Source organism: Lagenorhynchus albirostris, chromosome 7, assembly GCF_949774975.1.
Source record: "Lagenorhynchus albirostris chromosome 7, mLagAlb1.1, whole genome shotgun sequence".
Classification (NCBI taxonomy): Eukaryota; Metazoa; Chordata; class Mammalia; order Artiodactyla; family Delphinidae; genus Lagenorhynchus; species Lagenorhynchus albirostris.
Genome location: NC_083101.1, coordinates 101,475,074 through 101,495,778, shown reverse-complemented (window position 1 = coordinate 101,495,778; position 20,705 = coordinate 101,475,074). Strand labels below are relative to the sequence as shown.

At 38.8% G+C, this 20,705-nt stretch overlaps 1 pseudogene; it reads left to right on the top strand.

Moving 5' to 3' along the window:
- Nucleotides 1-6,721: 6,721 nt before the first annotated feature.
- On the top strand, nucleotides 6,722-7,897 carry LOC132522690 (sodium/potassium-transporting ATPase subunit alpha-1-like; annotated as a pseudogene).
- Nucleotides 7,898-20,705: the final 12,808 nt, after the last annotated feature.

Genomic DNA, 20,705 nt, shown 5'->3' with positions numbered 1-20,705 from the left:
ACAGATCTTTTCCTGTAATTGATATCTAGTCTCATGGCGTTGTGGTCAGAAAAGATACTTGATACAATTTCAATTTTCTTAAATTTACCAAGGCTTGATTTGTGACCTAAGATATGATCTATCCTGGAGAATGTTCCATGAGCACTTGAGAAAAATGTGTATTCTGTTGTTTTTGGATGAAGTGTCCTATAAATATCAATTAAGTCCATCTTGTTTAATGTATCATTTAAAGCTTGTGTTTCCTTATTTATTTTCATTTTGGATGATCTGTCCATGGGTGAAAGTGGGGTGTTTAAGTCCCCTACTATGAATGTGTTACTGTCGATTTCCCCTTTTATGGCTGTTAGTATTTGCCTAATGTATTGAGGTGCTCCTATGTTGGGTGCATAAATATTTACAATTGTTATATCTTCTTCTTGGATCGATCCCTTGATCATTATGTAGTGTCCTTCTTTGTCTCTTTTAATAGTCCTTATTTTAAAGTCTATTTTGTCTGATATGAGAATTGCTACTCCAGCTTTCTTTTGGCTTCCATTTGCATGGAATATCTTTTTCCATCCCCTTACTTTCAGTCTGTATGTGTCTCTAGGTCTGAAGTGGGTCTCTTGTAGACAGCATATATAAGGGTCTTGTTTTTGTATCCATTCAGCTAATCTGTGTCTTTTGGTGGGAGCATTTAGTCCATTTACATTTAAGGTAATTATCGATATGTATGTTCCTATTCCCATTTTCTAAATTGTTTTGGGTTCGTTATTATAGGTCTTTTCCTTCTCTTGTGTTTCTTGCCTAGAGAAGATCCTTTAGCATTTGTTGTAAAGCTGGTTTGGTGGTGCTGAACTCTCTCAGCTTTTGCTTGTCTGTAAAGGTTTTAATTTCTCCATCAAATCTGAATGAGATCCTTGCTGGGTAGAGTAGTCTTGGCTGCATGTTTTTCTCCTTCATCACTTTCAGTATGTCCTGCCACTCCCTTCTGGCTTGTAGGGTTTCTGCTGAGAGATCAGCTGTTAACCTTATGGGGATTCCCTTATGTGTTATTTGTTGTTTTTCCCTTGCTGCTTTTAATATGCTTTCTTTGTATTTAATTTTTGACAGTTTGATTAATATGTGTCTTGGCGTATTTCTCCTTGTATTTATCTTGTATGGGACTCTCTGTGCTTCCTGGACTTGATTAACTATTTCCTTTCCCATATTAGGGAAGTTTTCAACTATAATCTCTTCAAATATTTTCTCAGTCCCTTTCTTTTTCTCTTCTTCTTCTGGAACCCCTGTAATTCGAATGTTGGTGCGTTTAATGTTGTCCCAGAGGTCTCTGAGACTGTCCTCAGTTCTTTTCATTCTTTTTTCTTTATTCTGCTCTGCAGTAGTTATTTCCACTATTTTATCTTCCAGGTCACTTATCCGTTCTTCTGCCTCAGTTATTCTGCTATTGATCCCATCTAGAGTACTTTTAATTTCATTTATTGTGTTGTTCATCGTTGCTTGTTTCATCTTTAGTTCTTCTAGGTCCTTGTTAACTGATTCTTGCATTTTGTCCAATCTATTGTCCATTCTATCTCCAAGATTTTGGATCAACCTTACTATCATTATTCTGAATTCTCTTTCAGGTAGACTGCCTATTTCCTCTTCATTTGTTAGGTCTGGTGCATTTTTATCTTGCTCCTTTATCTGCTGTGTGTTTTTCTGTCTTCTCATTTTGCTTATCTTACTGTGTTTGGGGTCTCCTTTTCACAGGCTGCAGGTTTGTAGTTCCTCCTGTTTTTGATGTCTGTCTCCAGTGGCTAAGGTTGGTTCAGTGGGTTGTGTAGGCTTCCTGGTGGAGGGGGCTAGTGCCTGTGTTGTGGTGGGTGAGGCTGGATCTTGTCTCTCTAGTGGGCAGGTTCACGTCTGGTGGTGTGTTTGGGGGCGTCTGTGGCCTTATTATGATTTTAGGCAGCCTCTCTGCTAATGGGTGGGGTTGTGTTCCTGTTTTGCTAGTTGTTTGGCATAGGTTTTCCAGCACTGTGGCTTGCTGGTCGTTGAGTGAAGCTGGGTGCTGGTGTTAAGATGAAGGTCTCTGGGAGATTTTCGCCGTTTGATATTATGTGGAGCTGGGAGGTCTCTTGTTGATCAGTGTCCTGAAGTTGGCTGTCCTACCTCAGAGGCAGAGCCCTGCCTCCTGGCTGGAGCACCAAAAGCTTTTCATCCACAGGCTCAGGATAAAAGGGAGAACAAGTAGAGGGAATTAGTAGAAGTATGAGGAAAGAAAGAAGGAAAGGAGGGTAGGAAGGAAGGCAGAAAGAAAGAAAGAAGCAAAGAAGGCAAGAAGGCAAGAAGGAAAGAAAGGAGGGAGGGAGGGAGGGAGGAAGGAAGGAAGGAGGGAAAGAAGGAAAAAAGACAGAAAGAAAGAAGATACAGTAAAAATAAAATAAAGTATAATAAAGTTATTGAATTAAAAACTTCTTATTTAGAAAAAAAAAAAAAGGGACGGAAAGAACCTTAGGACAAATGTTGGAAGCAAAGCTATACAGACAAAATCTTACACAGAAGCATACACATACACCCTCACTAAAAGAGGTAAATGGGGAAAAATCCTAAATCTTGCTGTCAGAGACCACCTCCTCAATTTGGGATGATTCGTTGTCTAAAGGAGGGAAGGAAGGACGGAAAGAAAGAAAGAAAGAACGAAGGTAAAGTATAATAAGGTTATTAAAATTAATTATTAAGAAAAAAAATTAAAAAAAAAACATGTACGGATAGAACCCTAGGACAAATGGTGGAAGCAAGACTATACAGACAAGATCTCACACAGAAGCATACACATACACATTCACAAAAAGAGGAAAGGGGAAAAAATCATAGATCTTGCTCCTAAAGTCCACTTCCTTAATTTGGGATGATTGGTTGTCTATTCAGGTATTCCACAGATGCAGGGTACATCAAGTTGATTGTGGAGCTTTAATCCGCTGCTTCTGAGGCTGCTGGGAGAGATTTCCCTTTCTCTTCTTTGTTCTTACAGCTCCCAGGGCTAAGCTTTGGATTTGGCCCTGCCACTGCGTGTAGATCGCTGGAGGGCGTCTGTTTTTTGCTCAGACAGGATGGGGTTAAAAGAGCCGCTGATTGGGGGCTCTGGCGCACTGAGGCCGGCGGGGACGGAGGGGCACAGAGTGCGGGGCGGGCCTGCGGTGGCAAAGGCCGGCGTGACTTTGCACCAGCCTGAGGCGCGCTGTGCGCTCTCCCGGGGAAGTTGTCCCTGGATCCCGGGAACCCGGCAGTGGCGGGCTGCACAGGCTCCGCGGAAGAGGGGTGTGGAGAGTGACCTGTGCTCGCACACAGGCCCCTCGGTGGCGGCAGCAGCAGCCTTAACGTCTCCCGCCCGCCTCTGGGGTCCGCGCTTTTAGCCGCGGCTTGCGCCCGTCTCTGAATTCCGCGCTTTCAGCCGCGGCTCGCGCCCGTCTCTGGGGTCCTTCAGCCGCGGCTCGCGCCCGTCTCTGGGGTTCGCGCTTTTAGCCGCGGCTGGCGCCCGTCTCTGGAGTTCCTTTAAGCAGCGTTCTTAAACCCCTCTCCTCACGCCCCAGGAAACAAAGAGGGAAGGAAAAGTCTCCTGCCTCTTCTGCAGGTGCAGGCTTTTCCCCGGACTCCCTCCCGGCTAGCTGTGGTGCACTAACCCCTTCAGGCTATGTTCAAGCCGCCAACCCCAGTCCTCTCCCTGCGCTCCGGCCTCAGCTCGCAGCCCCGCCCGCCCCGGCGGGTGAGCAGACAAGCCTCTCGGGCTGGTGAGTGCCGGTCGGCACCGATCCTCTGTGCGGGAATATCCCCGCTTTGCCCTCCGCACCCCTGTGGCTGTGCTCTCCTCCGCAGCTTCGAAGCTCCCCCCTCCGCCTCCCGCAGTCTCCGCCCGCGAAGGGGCTTCCTAGAGTGTGGAAACTTTTCCTCCTTCACCGCTCCCTCCCACTGGTGCAGGTGCCGTCCCTATTCTTTTGTCTCTGTTTTTTCTTTTGCCCTACCCAGGTACGTGGGGAGTTTCTTGCCTTTTGGGAGGTCTGAGGTCTTCTGCCAGCCTTCAGTAGGTGTTCTGTAGGAGTTGTTCCACGTGTAGATGTATTTCTGGTGTATCTGTGGGGAGGAAGGTGATCTCCGCGTCTTACTCTTCCGCCATCTTCCGCCTTCCCCCAGGCTATGACTTTTTTAAGCTAAAAATGATTCACTCAGGGTAAGTACCCTTTTAAAAATCTGCCATGATTATAATTTCAGTGTCTTTAATCATTCCTAAATACCTTGAGAAAGGTAGAAATATTGTGTCATTTCAATATATTAAAGATGGATATAATCAAATCTAGTAAAAACAAGAGGTTGGCCAAAGTCAGTAAAAGCTAGCATAAGAGAACAAACTATTACAGAACTGATCTCCTGTTGTGAACATCTGTAAATTAGAGTTACTATAAAAGCATCTGCTTTTATACATAAGATAACAGACAGGACAGGATTACAATCTCTGAGAAAAGGGAAAGGAGGGAAACAAATGTGATGAACCCTACCATTACAAGGAAAATATACATAAAAAATTTTTTGAAGATATTTCTGGACTGCAGGCCAGGGCAATGAACCTCTGATAGACTCTAGCAATCTCCTGTAGCAATAGAAATGACAGAGAGCAAAGTTCAGGGAGGACAGAGTCTGGAATTTCTGAGGAAAAGACCCAAGATGAGGAAGAAATACATAGAAAGAACTCCAGAAATGTGGATAATTGTTTTCATGCATCTTTGGATGAGAACTCTGCACATGTGTAGGGTAAAACCCAAAAGAGCTAGACAAGAACAACTTCTGAAGAAAGAGCAATTACTGGAAATCTTTAAGGTGAACAATGCCCAGAGCTTGTATAGGTATAGGGAACACTCTAGTTGTTCCAACTAAGGTGGGAAGACCTCATTAAATACATAGGGCATTGGGCAGAGACCATAGAACACATTAAAATGGTTACTTTAACCTCAGGAGTATTCTAGACCCACTCTGAATAGGTTTAAAAATAAACCTTGGAAGGATAAATCTAATCTCCAAATAATCTAACTACCTTCTAGGTGAATACAATAAAATCTAGCATTTAATAATACAAAGTTCATAGCATTCAATATCCAATAAAAATTTTTGATGGTCATGTAAAGAGGAAAATATGACCTGTAACCTGGAGAAAAATAAGTAAAGAGAAACAGACAAAGAATTGATAGAGTTGATGGAATAGGAAGACAAGGACATTAACAAAAAACCTGTCATTAATATACCCTATATGTTCAAGGATCTAAAGGAAGATGCCATAAATATGTATGATGAAAATTTTAAGGCAGCTACAAACAGATGCTAGAACTCACAAGTGAGTGAGTAAAGAACTCAATATAAAAATTTTATTCTATATATGATATAAACTATTAGAAGATAAAAATAAAAATACTGTTAATAGCATACAAATCATGAACTAGTTATAGATAAATTTAATAAAATTTGTACAAGACTTGGTAATGAAAATTTCAAAATATTGTCAAGAGAAATTTTAGAAAGATGTAACTAAATGGAGAGAAAAACCATGTTTGTGAACTGGGAGGCTCAATATTATTAAGATTGTGGTTCTCCCCAGATTGATCTGTAATTTTAATGTAATCCCAATCAAAATCTCTGCAGGCTTCTTAAATTTATTATTTATTTATTTTTATAGAAATTGGGAAGCTGAAAGATGCATATAAAACCTAGATGAATATTCAAAGGAGCTAGAATAGCCAAAACAATTCTGAAAAAGAACAACATTGGAGGATTTCACTAATTAATTTCGAGGCTTAGTATAAATCTAAAGAAATTTTGATACTGGTATTGGCATGAGGATTGACATATAGATCAATAAAACACACATAAGAGAGAACCTAGAAACAAATCCTCAAAATATGGCCAATAGCTTTTTGACAAAAGAGCCAAGGTAATTTAGTGGGGAAAGTAGAGTTTTTTCAAAAAATGATGATGAACCAAAATGAACCTTGACCATTTCCTCATGCCACATAAAATTACTTAAAATGGATTATAAGCCTAAATATTATAATTTATCATAAAATCTAAAACTATAGTTTTTTTCCAGAAGAAATAAGAGAAAAATCTTTACAACATTGGGACGGGCAAATATTTAGATAGAACAAAATAGGTCTAAACCAGGAAAGGGAATTAATAAATTCGACATCACAAAAACTATAAACTTCTCTTACAAAGACACAGTTAAATGATAAAGCAAATCACAGACTTGGAGAAACTATTTTAATAATACATAGTATCTAGCAAAGGACTTGTATCCAGAAGATATATAGAACTCTTCATTCTCAAAGATAAGACAATAAACTCAATAAAAATGGGAAAAAGATTCACAGAATTTATAAAAGAAGATACATGAATAGGTAATCCACTCATAGCTATATGCTCAATACCATCAATCAGAAGGAAATGCAAATTAAATCCATATTGAAATAATACTACATACCCATTTAGTTTCTGATGAGAAGTCCATGGCCTTTTGAATTTGTGTTCCCATGTACATAATATATCCCTTTCTCCAACTTTTTAAAGAATTCATTATTTCTTTGTTCTTCAGCATTTTGACTATGCTCTGCTTATGCGTGTTTCCTCTGCATTTATTCAGTTTGGGGTGTGCAGCATAATCCAGTGAAACCATCTCAGTCAGTGCTTCTTTTCGTTTTTTGAAAATTATTAATTTGTTACCAAAGACCATCCAATCACAGCCAAAACCATTGCCGAATGTGTGGGCATCCTCTCAGAAGACAAGGAAACCATAGAAGACATTTCTGCCTACCTCATCATCCCAGTGAGCCAGGTGAACCCAAGAAATGCCAATGCCTGCATGGTACATGGAAGTGATCTGAAGGACTTGACTTTCCAGCAGCTGGATGACATTTTGAAGTACCATACTGAGATTGTGTTTCCCAGGTCCTCTCCTCAACAGAAGCTGATCGTTCAGGAAGACCGCCAGAGAGAGGGCACTATCATGGCTGTAACTGGTGATGGTGTCAATGACTCAGCTTTGAAGAAGGTGGACACTGGGGTTGCTATGGGAATTGCAGTCTCAGAAGTGTCTATGTAGGCTACTGACATGATTCTCCTTGGATGAGAATTTTGCCTCAATTGTGACTGGAGTAGAGGAAGGTCATCTAATCTTTGATAACTTGAAGAAATCTATTGCCTACACCATAACCAGAACATTCCAGATATTTATTATCTGGAACACTCCCTTCCTGATATTCATTATTACAAACATTCCACTACCCCTGAGGACCATCACCATCCTCTGCATTAACTAGGGCATGGACATGGTTCCAGCCACCTCTCTGGCTTTTGAGCTAGCTCAGCGTGACATCTGAAGAGACAGCTCGAAAACCCCAAAATGGACAAACATGTGAATAAGCAGCTGATCAGCATGGCCTATGGACAGATCAGTATGATCCAGGCCCTGGGGGGCTTCTTCACTTACTTTGTGATCCTAGGCTGAGAAGAGCTTCCTCCCAATTCACCTGCTGGGTCTGAGGGGACTGAGATGACCACTGGATCAATGATGTTGAGGACAGCTGCGGAAAGCAGTGGACCTACAAGCAGAGGAAAATCTTGGCTTTTACCTGCCACACAGCCTTCTTTGTCAGTATCTTGGTGGCACAATGGGCCAACTTGGTCATCTGCAGGACCAGGAGGAATTCAGTCTTCCAGCAGGGGATTTGGCCTCTTTGAAGAGATGGCCCTTGCTGCTTTCCTTTTCTACTGCCCTGGAGTGGGTGTTGCCTTGAGGATGTATCCTCTCAAACCTACCTTGTGGCTCAGTGTCTTCTCCTACTCTCTCCTCATCTTCCTATATGACAAAGTCAGAAAAGTCATCATCAGGTGATGCTGATGCCCTGGTGGCTGGTGGAGAAGGAAACCTACTACTAGACCCCATGTTGCACACTGTGGAGCACCATGTCACACACTCTGCTCCCATTATCCACCCCCTTTTTGTGTACTTTATTCTTGGAGTTCATAATTCAATAGTGATAGGAAAGCACTGAAACGTGTGGAGGAAGCAAGATGTTCTGAAATGAAACATGTAGCTATATGGGGCGGGTGTGTGGGTGGAGGTGGGGAAAGGGTTCCCAGAGAAGCATCCATCTATGGAAATCACAGCAGGGAAGGTTATTTTGTGCCTTTTTGTTTTTGTAGAGAGGAAAACTAGGATCTCCTTGCCTGATGCACAGCAAAGCCAATCTGCTGACATGGGGTTGTGGTGAAGGAAAGTATAACATTTATTGCAGGGTGCCAAGCAAGGAGAACAGTCAGCTAGTGCCAAAAGACCCGAACTCCCTGAGGCTTTCAGGGAAGGGTTTTAAAAGGCAACATTGTGGTGAGGGTTCCAAGGTGTGTGATCAGATAGTGGACTTTCTTCTAATCAGTTGGTGGTGAAGTGACAGCGTGATGTTTCAAGAATCTTAATCATCAGCCTTCTGGTTCCAACCAGTCTAAGGTCTACATGCTTGTGGTCAGCCTGTAGTCACCATCCTCCACTTGGATGGGGGTCTTATTTTCTGCAGAGCAACCTAAAGATATGTGTCAGATTGTAATGTATATCCCTTGAGGGGGAACTAGGACTCTGTTTTGTCACTGAACTATTGCTTAAGCTGTCATTACTTTTCTTGTGTGACTGCTTTTCCTTTGTTCCTGCATTCCCTCATTTCCCTAATTAGTAACTGCTTGAGCTTGCTCTTTGGAACTCAAGGAAAACCTAGAAGCATAAAGCCTTTTTCTACAAACGAGAAATGGGGAATGCAAAAAGGCTTTTGTACCCACTGGGCCCCATAGAGTCTTGCTCGGTTTCAATTATTGATTCAGTTTCTTTAACATGTCTTATACTTTTTTTCTTGGAAGCCAGACATTGGGTATTGGGAACTGAGATAAATAATCCTTTAGTCTGAGGTTTTGTGTTAATCTGCCTAGGAGTTGGGCTGTGTTTAAAGTTTGCTGTAGGTATAGGTGCTAGAGGTTCCGAGTTCTTCCAAGTCTTTTGTTTCTTATTTTCCCTTGTTTTTCTTTGTGTATCCTGAAGGACTCTTCTTTAAATAGAGTATGTGCTTTGCAGCTTTTCCAGCTGTCATCTACTATTATTATATTGGGTTCCCATTAATGTGGTGGTAAGTTGGGGGGCAGGGGATACCATTGTACAATTTTATGATTGAATTTCAGTCTTCTAGTGGGCCCTGAGGGGGATTGAGGATAGAAAAAAGAGGTGAGGCATTCTGGGCTTTGGATAAGTGGCCCCCTAGATAGTTAAAATGCATATTTCAAGAAGAATTTCCATGACCCCAGATTCTTGCATCTTCCCATACACAGAAAAGCACTAAAATAATTAAGTTGAGATATCTGTTCTTTGTGATTGGCAATAATCTTTTACTGAGATGTATGCTTGACTATATGTATTTCCAAGCCAAAAAATTCATATATCAATATATACTGGCTCTTCCCTTACCACCCCTACCTCTTTGGAGCAGTTCCTCAGAGCTTCTGAGTGGTCATCTCCTGGTCTATAGTCCTCTATAAGACCCTGAATAAAACTTAAACTGACAACTCCCATGTTGTACATTTTTCTTTAAGTTGACAGATCTCTGGTCTCTGGTGGGTCCAGTGATTTCCAGTTTGTTCAGCTTATTGTAAGGATTGGAGTGCTAACTTCTAAGCTCTTTTCATGTGGGAAACTGCTCCTATGTTTTATAATTTATTTGCTAACCAGATTCCATTTTATACTCTAAGTATTTACTATTACTTTTTGAAATGAAAACACTTGTCTTGCAGAAAATAAATGTTCTAAATAAATGTGCATAACAATAGGAATTAAAATTTAAAACTTAATTATATAAATTCATTAGTAGGGAGGTGTTTAAATAAATTATGTATTATTCATACCGAGTGATACCATGAAGCTGTGAAAAATGATATGAGACAGATTTGTATATTGGTCAGGTGATAAGATCACAACGTTCACAGTTAAGTAAAAAAATGAAAATTTGATAGTATAATTTGCTCTCATTTGTGTATTATAAAGGGCAATGTGTCTATATGTCATTGAGGTAGATAGAATAAATAAGAAAAGAGTAAAATGAGTTGCTTTTGAGAACTGAGGAACTAAGGGTTTAAGGTTGGACAGAGACCTGCTTTTCATGGTGTATCCTTTGGTGTCATTTGATTTTAACATACTGCTTTAAAAAATACAGTTAATAAAAATATTACAGAACTGGGACTTCCCTGGTGGTGCAGTGGTTAAGAATCCGCCTGCCAACGCAGGGGACATGGATTCGATCCCTGGTCTGGGAAGATCCCACACGCCTCAGAGCAACTAAGTCCATATGGCACAAGTACTGAGCCTGCGCTCTGGAGCCTGCGGGCACAACTACTGAGCCCGTGTGCCACAACTACTGAAGCCCATGCACCTAGAGCCCGAGCTCCGCAACAAGAGAAGCCACCGCAATGAGAAGCCCGCACACTGCAACGAAGACCCAACACAGCCAAAGATAAAAAAATACATAAATAAAAAATTTATTTTAAAAAAATTACAAAACCAACTTGTTTAAAATTCCTTTCAATTTTTTATACAGTGTGTCCATTTGGTTAATGAAACTGGGCCCATTGATCATTTCTGGTCTTAAGAGATAAAATAATGAAACCTTTTTTCTAGAAAGGAGAAAGCATCTGTAAAGTGATAAGAGAGAATATGTTTGCAAATAAAAAGAGCTGAGCATAGGCAGTGAGACTTTCAAACACAGATATTGAGAGATTTTAAATATTTATGTTCCTATTTCACTAGCTATAAGAGAGCAATGTTTGCCAGCAACAAAGCACTATTGATTATAGCAGCTGCAATAAAAGCTAGCTTGTAGGGAGTAGGTGTTAAATGACAAACATAATTAATTAGGAGCCTTGTTTTCCAGTGGGGTGTTTGTTCATCATTCTGTAGCTCATTGTAGTTACTAGTTCTCATTGCCTGCCTGCAATAGTAGTTTATTTCTGGCATTTTTCAAAATGCTTCTGAATTTTATTCTTCACTGACATCTTTGGTGATCAGAGTTAATAGGTGGTATTCTCATTTTCAAAATGCATTTGTATTAACAGTATCAAACCCCTAAGAGAAGCTTTAGAAATACCCTTCATACCTTAACAGTCATAAAACCTTCAACTTTGCATCTAACTGAATCCAAATCTCTTATTCATAATCCCTCCAAAACATAAAATTCAACAAGAAGTATAATAAAACCATACATTGACTTATGGTTTCAGCATTTCTTCAGTAGGAGACAGAGAATATCATGAACTTCAAGTAACCTCTGAGAAAAATAAACTCCAAATTGCAACAGAGCTGCTAGCCTTCCAGCCTTTGGGTGTAGCAAGTGGGTAATGGAGGCCTTAAGAGAGTCCATCAGAAGGAAGCAAGGAGAAAGAGGGATTTAGATGAAACACAGACAAAATCACCCTCTGAAAGAGAAATTTCAACACTGAATGATAAAATTTATGTGGTAGGAAAAATAATGGCCTGTAAACGTGTCCATGCCCTAATCACCAAGAATCTGAATATTCTACTTGACTTGACAAAAGAGACTTTGCAGTTGTGATAAGTGTAAGACATTTGAGATGGAGAAGTTATCCTGGATTATCTGAGTGGGCACACTGTAATCACGAGTCCTTAAAAGTGGCTGCAGTTCACTATTTACAATAGCCAAGACATGGAAGTGACAGAGGAGTGGATAAAGAAGATGTGGTACATATATAGAAAGGAATATTGCTCAGCCATAAAAAGAATGAAACAATGCCATGTGCAGGAACATAGATTTACTAGAGATTATCATACTAAGTGAAGTAAGTCATAAATAGAAAGACAAATATCGTATGATATTGCTTACATGTGCAATCTAAAAAAGTAATCATACAAATAAACTTATTTACAAAATAGAAATAGAGTCACAGATGTAGAAAACAAAATTATGGTTACCAGGAGGGAAAGGAGGAAGAGGGATAAACTGGGAGATTAGGATTGACATATACACACTACTATATATAAAATAGATAACTAATAAGGACCTACTGTATAGCACAGGGAATTCTACTCAATACTCTGAAATAACCTATATGGGAAAAGAATCTAAAACAGAGTGGATATATGTATATGTATAATTGATTCACTTTGCTGTACACCTGAAACTAACACAGCATTGTAAATCAGCTGTACTCCAATAAAAGTTATTTTTTAAAAAGTGGCTGCAGTTATAAAGAGAGAGATGTGAGGGCAGAAGAAGGAAGAGAGGTGTGATGTTGCTGGCCTCTACGATGGAGGAAGAGGGGCATGCATGCTCCAAGGAATTCAGGAGATCTCTAGAAGCTGAGAAAGGCAAGAACATGGATTTTCCCCTAGAGCTTCCAGAATGAACACAGCCCTCCCTACACTTTGATTTAAGCTCAGTGAAGGCCAGTTTTGGACTTCTGGCCTTCAGAAGTGTAAGATAAGAATTTAACCAAGGTTTTGGTGAGGATGTGGGAAACTAGGCACCTTCGTACATCGCTGATAGGACTGCAAACTGGTACAATCCTTATGGAGGGGAATACGACAATATTTAAGAAATCTACATATGCATTTTACATTTTGACCCAGAAATACTATTTCTAGGAGTTTGTCCTAAAGATGTATCTCCAACAATGTAAAATTACAGTTGCACAAGGATTTGTTTCAGTATTTCTTTTTTGTGATTTACTATACTGAAACATCTTGAATGGCCATACATAGAAGCGTAGTGTGGTAGGACATAGTACTTTGCAGCTACTATAAAAGAATGATGAAGATCTCTATGATCAGATATAAAGTGATTTCTAAGAAACAGAGTGCAGAAAAGTATCTATAGTACTCAAACTTTTGGTTTAGAAGAAAAGGAAAATATAACGTTATAGATTTATCTATTTTACAAAAAACTTGTGTAAAAAGTTAACTAGAAAATAATGATTGGCAACCTACAGGGGAGAATGGGAATGAGGTGGAAGTGGTGAGGATGACCCTTTTCTAAGTGTACCTATCAGATAGTTTTGACTTCTTGGAACCGTGATAATGTTGTACATACTCAAAATAATCATAAAATAAAAATGAACACCTAAAATTGAGTGTAAAAGTATTTCAGTGAATAACATTGCTACATTGAATGGAGAGGAAACTTAACTTGATGAGTTCAGTGTTTTGACTCTGTGCCCTCACACTAAAGATTTTTTTAAAGATATAAATAAATATTGAGCTAGTAACTTTGTTTGAAGTTCTATGGGTTAACTATAGTAAACTAGTTTCTGTGTATTTTATGACTGGGCCATCAAATAAATATATTGAGGACAATGTGAGCTAGATTTCTCCCTGTCAGATGCAGAAAGGGGAAAGACTAAAATAAACCCTCTGTGGTTGTCATTGGAAATTTTAGAATGAACTCACTTACGTGTGTGTGTGTGTGTGTGTATGTGTGTGTATCTACCACATATATTTGTTATGTATATATATGTATGTTTGTATATGTTATTTGAATAACTTTTTATTTCTGTCCATCAAACTTTGATTATTAACTCAGTTGGAATAAAGTAGCGAAAGGTATTTGTATATATGACATATAAATTATGTCTTTTTTCCTAATTATATTTTCTTTTAAGCCAATATTCATTTTCATTTGTATTCCCTGATTAGGGTGATGTAATCTGAAGTGTGCTCAGAGAAAGGAAGAAACAATTTTAGATTTAAAAAATTAACCATGATGATCTGAGTGAGTAACTGAGAATTGCTTTCATGTATTTGTGATAATTGATATTGCAGAGAATTAGTTAATCTTAGTTATAGTTGCCTAAAATTTATGATTTTAAAATACCCAACAGCATTTATAAAAACCCATTATTCTTAATTTGTTAGGGAAATTAATTATATCTGGTCAAATACGATTATGGCAAGTTGTATGATTAAGAACTAAAAACCATCAAGAAAGGTAATGTTTGCAAGGAGATTGCATTTCTGATAACCATTTGTGAGAACATATTTCATTAGGAAGAGACAAAATGCAATAGTAACTTTATGGATTCTGCCATGAAACAGTAAAATGGGGAAGAACCTTAAGCGTGGAACCAGGAGTCTGCCAGGGGTCTCTGTGTGTCTTTTGTAAAGTCATTTAATCTTTTTTTTAAACATCTTTACTGGAGTATAATTGTTTTACAATGGTGCGTTAGTATAACAAAGTCTGCTGTATAACAAAGTGAATCATCTGTACATATACGTATATTCCCATATCTCCTCCCTCTTGCGTCTCCCTCCCACCCCTCTAGGTGGACACAAAGTACCGAGCTGATCTCCCTGAGCTATGCGTCTGCTTCCCACTAGCTATCTATTTTACGTTTGGTATTGTATATATGTCCATGCCACTCTCTCACTTCGTTCCATCTTACCTTTCTCCCTCCCCATGTCCTCAAGTCCATTCTCTACGTCTGCGTCTTTATTCCCGTCCTGTGCCTAGGTTTTTCAGCACCATCTTTTTTGATTCCATATATATGTGTTAGCATACGGTATTTGTTTTTCTCTTTCTGACTTACTTCACTCTACATGACAGTCTCTAGGTCCATCCACCTCACTACAAATAACTCAATTTCGTTTCTTTTTATGGCTGAGTAATATTCCATTATATATATGTGCCACATCTCCTTTATCCATTCATCTGTCAATGGACAATTAGGTTGCTTCCATGTCCTGGCTATTGTATATAGAGCTGCAATGAACGTTGTGGTACATGACTCTTTTTGAATTATGGTTTATTCAGGGTACGTGCCCAGTGGTGGGATTGCTGGGACATATGGTAGTTCTATTTTTAGTTTTTTAAGGAAACTCCATACTGTCCTCCATAGTGGTTGTATCAATTTACATTCCCACCAACAGTGCAAGAGGGTTCCCTTTTCTCCACACCCTCTCCAGCATTTATTGTTTGTAGATTTTTTGATCAAGGCCTTTCTAACCAGTGTTAGGTGATACCTCATTGTACTTTTGATTTGCATTTCTCTAATGATTAGTAATCAAAGGATGAATCAGTTGAGCATCCTTTCATGTGTTTGTTGGCCATCTGTATATCTTCTTTGGAGAAATGTCTATTTAGGTCTTCTGGCCATTTTTGGATTGGGTTGTTTGTTTTTTGATATTGAGCTGCATGAACTACTTGCATGTTTTGGAGAGTAATCCTTTGTCAGTTGCTTCGTTTACAAATATTTTCTCCCATTCTGAGGGTTGTCTTTGGCCTTGTTTATGGTTTCCTTTGCTGTGCAAAAGCTTTTAAGTTTCATTAGGTCCCATTTGTTTCTTTTTGTTATTATTTCCATTTCTCTAGGAGGTGGGTCAAAAAGGATCTTGCTGTGATTTATGTCATAGAGTTTTCTGCCTATGTTTTCCTCTAAGAGTTTGATAGTTTCTGGCCTTATATTTAGGTCTTTAATGCATTTTGAGTTTATTTTTGTGTATGGTGTTAGGGAGTGTTCTAATTTCATTCCTTTAATTGTAGCTGTCCAATTTTCCCAGCACCACTTATTGAAGAAGCTGTCTTTTCTCCACTATATATTCTTGCCTCCTTTATCAAAGAGAAGGTGAGCGTATGTGCATGGGTTTCTCTCTGGGTTTTCTATCCTGTTCCATTGATCTATATTTCTGTTTTTGTGCCAGTACCATACTGTCTTGATTACTGTAGGTTTGTAGTATTGTCTGAAGTCAGGGAGCCTGATTCCTCCAGCTCCGTTTTTCTTTCTAAGATTGCTTTGGCTATTCGGTGTCTTTTGTGTTTCCATACAAATTGTGAAATTTTTTGTCCTAGTTCTGTGAAAAATGCCAGTGGTAGTTTGATAGGGATTGCACTGAATCTGTAGATTGCTTTGGGTAGTATAGTCATTTTCACAATGCTGATTCTTCCAATCCAAGAACATGGTATATCTCTCCATCTGTTTGTATCATCTTTAATTTCTTTCATCACTATTGCTTGTAGTAATCTCTCATGATCCTTTGTATTTCTACAGTGTCACTTGTTATTCTCCTGTTTCATTTCTAATTCTATTGATTTGAGTCTTGTCCTTTTCTTTCGTGATGAGTCTGGCTAATGGTTTATCAATTTTGTTTATCTTCTCAAAGAACTAGCTTTTAGTTTTATTGGTCTTTGCTATTGTTTCCTTCAATTCTTTTTCATTTATTTCTGATCTGATCTTTATGATTTCTTTCCATCTTCTAACTTTGGGGATTTTTGTTGTTCTTCCTCTAATTGCTTTCGGTGTAAGGTTAGGTTCTTTATTTGAGATGTTTCTTGTTTCTTGAGATAGGATTGTATTGCTATAAATTTCCCTCTTAGAACTGCTTTTGCTCCATCCCATTGGATTTGGGTCATTGTGTTTTCATTGTCATTTGTTTCTAGGTTTTTTTTGATTTCCTCTTTGATTTCTTTAGAGATCTCTTGCTTATTTAGTAGTGTATTGTTTAGCCTCCATGTGTTTGTATTTTTTACAGATTTTTTTTCCTGTAATCGATATCTAGTCTCATAGTGTTGTGGTCAGAAAAGATACTTTATACAATTTCAATTTTCTTAAATTTTCCAAGGCTTGATTTGTGACCCAAGATATGATCTATCCTGGAAAATATTCCATGAGCATGTGAGAAGAAAGTGTAAACTGCTGTTTTTGGATGGAATGTCCTATAAATATCAGTTAAGTCCATCTTGTTTAATGTATCATTTAAAGCTTGTGTTTCCTTATTTATTTTCACTTTGGATGATCAGTCCATTGGTGAAAGTGGGGTATTAAAGTCCCCTACTATGATTGTGTTACTGTCGATTTCCCCTTTTATGGCTGTTAGCATTTGCCTTATGTATTGAGATGCTCCTATGTTGGGTGCATAAATATTTACAATTGTTATATCTTCTTCTTGGATTGATCCCTTGATCATTGTGTAGTTTCCTTTTTCGTCTCTTGTAACTGTCTTTATTTTGAAGTCTATTTTGTCTGATATGAGAATTGCTACTCTAGCTTTCTTTTGATTTCCACGTGCATGGAATATCTTTTTCCGTCCCCTAACTTTCAGTATGTATGTGTCCTTAGTCTGAAGTGGTTCTCTTGTAGACAGCATATATACAGGTCTTGTTTTGCAGCCAGTCTATGTCTTTTGGTTGGAGCATTTAATCCATTTACATTTAAGGTAGTTATCAATATGTATGTTCCTATTAACATTTTCTTAACTGTTTTGGGTTTGTTATTGTAGTTCTTTTCCTTCTGTTGTATTTCTGCCTAAAGAAGTTCCTTTAGCATTTGTTGTAAAGATGGTTTGGTGGTGCTGAATTCTCTTAGCTTTTGCTTGTCTGTAAAGGTTTTAATATCTCCGTCAAATCTGAATGAGATCCTTGCTGGGTAGAGTAATCTTGGTTGTAGGTGTTTCCCTTTCCTCACTTTAAATATCTCCTGCTACTCTCTTCTGGCTTGCTTAGTTTCTCTGAAAGATCAGCTCTTAATCTTATGGGGATTCCCTTGTATATTATTTGTTGCTTTTCCCTTGCTGCTCTTAATATTTTTTCTTTGAACTTAAATTTTGATAGTTTGGTTAATATGTGTCTTGGCATGTTTCTCCTTGGATTTATCCTGTATGGGACTCTCTGTGTTTCCTGGACTCGATTAACTATTTCCCTTCCCATATTAGGGAAGTTTTCAACTATAATCTCTTCAAATATTTTCTCAGTCCCTTTCTCTTTCTCCTCTTCTTCTGGGACCCCTATAATTCGAATGTTGGAGCGTTTAATGTTGTCCCAGAGGTCTCTGAGACTGTCGTCATTTCTTTCCATTCTTTTTTCTTTATTCTGCTCTGCAGTAGTTATTTCCACTATTTTATCTTCCAGGTCACTTATCCATTCTTCTGCCTCAGTTATTCTTCTATTGATTCCTTCTAGGGAATTTTTAATTTCATTTATTGTGTTGTTCATCATTGTTTGTTTGCTCTTTAGTTCTTCTAGGTCCTTGTTAAATGTTTCTTTTATTTTCTCCATCCTATTTCCAAGATTTTGGATCATCTTTACTATCATTACTCTGAATTCTTTTTCAGGTAGACTGCCTATTTCCTCTTCATTTGTTTGGTCTGGTGGGTTTTTACGTTGCTCCTTCATCTGCTGTGTGTTTTGCTGTCTTCTCATTTTGCGTAACTTACTGTGTTTGGGGTCTCCTTTTTGCAGACTGCAGCTTCATAGTTCCCGTTGTTTTTGGTGTCTGTCCCCAGTGGGTAAGGTTGGTTCAGTGGGTTGTGTAGGCTTCCTGGTGGAGGGGACTGGTGCCTGTGTTCTGCTGGATGAGGCTGTATCTTGTCTTTCTGGTGGGCAGGACTGTATCCAGTGGTGGGTTTTGAGGTGTCTGTGAACTTATTATGATTTAAGGCAGCCTCTCTGCTAAGGGGTGTGGTTGTGTTCCTGTCTTGCTAATTGTTTGGCATAGGGTATCCAGCACTGTAGCTTGCTCATCGTTGAGTAGAGCTGGGTCTTAGTGTTGAGATGGAAATCTCTAGGAAAGCTCTCACCAATTTATATTATGTGGGTCCGGGAGGTCTCTGGTGGACCAATGTCCTGAACTCGTGTCTCCCACCTCAGAGGCCCAGGCATGACACTGGCTGCAGTGCCATGGCCCTGTCAGCAACACGGCTGCTAGTGTTGGAGTGTCTCCTGCAGAGGTAGGGGTGGCTGTGGCTCACCGTGGGGACAACGACACTGGTAGCAGAATTTCTGGGAAGTACTCCTTGGCGTAAGCCCTCCCAGAGTCTCCATGTAATCTTTTTGTACCTTGAAATCTTCAAGATGGAAATACCTGTCTCAGGTGTTCTGTGATGACTTAAATATGGTAGTGGTTGTGAAAATGCCTGAGAAAGGTAAGATATTTCACAAATACTAATTGCCATGATTGTTTGTCTGCTCCATTTTACTTTTATTTTTTTAATTTTAAAATTATATTTTCTTTTTTATAATGTTATTTATTTTATTTTATTGTTTATTTTCTTTTTTATGTTTTTGGCTGTGGCGGGTCTTAGTTGCGGCACTCAGGATCTTTGTGGAGGCATGCGGTATCTTTTTCATTGTGGTGTGTGAGCTCTTTGTTTTGGTTCGCGGGCTTCTCTTTAGCTGTGGCATGCAGGGTTTTCTCTCTCTAGTTGTGGTGCTTGTGCTCTAGAGTGAATGGGCTCTGTAGTTTGAAGCACATGGGCTCTCTCATTGAGGTGCATGAGCTCAGTAGTTGTGGGGTGCAGGCTTTGTTGCCCCAAGGGATCGAACCCGCATCCCCTACATTGTAAGCGGACTCTTTACCACTGGACCACCGGGGAAGTCCCCGTCTGCTCCACTTTAAATGAGACTTTAGCAGCTTAACTCCCCACATTTCTCAGACATTTTACTGCTTGCATCATGATTCATAATAAAACTGAGCAGCCCCTCACTGCTGGAGCTGCTGATTCATTTCCTGAACATACAAGGAGATAAAAAGATAATTGGTTCTACTTTTATTGATTGCTGGATGTCTCAGAGTTTTTACAAAATAAAAATTTAGAAAAGATTAATGCAGGTTTCATTGCCTAGTAAATTTACCCGATCAACTTAAGTAATCGGTTAAATCCCATTTACTTCAAGCTTGTTTTAGAAATACAGCTATTACCTACCTGATACTGTAACAAAGTATTCGGAAATAATTGAATGCTGGATCATCCTTCTAGGGGTCAGTTAATATGTCAAAGCCAGTAGTGAAGATGTGATCAAGAAAAGTGTCATAGGACAATATCATAGAGCAGATCTCTGAAATGTACTCATCTTGTATAACTGTAACTTTATAGCCATTGAACACCAAGTTCCCCTTTCCCCTATCCCCTGGTAACCACTATTCTTTTGCCTACTTCTATATCTTTGACTATTTTAGATACCCTATATAAGAGGAATCATGCAGTGTTTGTCCTTCTGTGACTGACTTATTTCACTTAGCATTATATCTTCCAGGTTCATCCCTATTGTCACAAATGGCAGAATTTCCTTCTTTGTTTCAAGGCTGAATAATATTCCATTGTCTGTATGTACCACATCTTCTTTATCATTTGTCTGTTGATGGACATTTAAGTTGCTTTCATGTCTTGGCTATTGTGAATAATGCTGCAATGAATATGGGAGTACGGATATCTCTTGGAGATCCTGATTTCAATTCTTTTGGATATACACCCAGAATTGGGATTGCTGGATCATATGGTAGTTTTATTTTTAATTTTCTGAGGAATCTCCAAACTGTTTTCCATACATAGTGCCTATAGTTAGCAGTAAGGTATTGTGTTCTTAAAAATATGTTAAGCAGGTAGATCTCATGTTGTGTTCTTATCACACACACATAAATAAAATAAAACAAACAAAACCCCATAGGGACACAAGGAAACATTGGAGGTGGTGGGCATGTTTATTACCTGGATTGTGGTGATGTTAATAAGATTATATACATATGTCCAAACTCACCAGATTAGATACATTAATTACGTGCAAGTTTTTGTGTACTAGTTATATCTCAAAAAAGCTGAAAAAAATGTCATGGGAGTCAACTCAAATTTTAATATTCTCAATATTGATATTTTCGTAGGAATTTCGTAAGCGTGG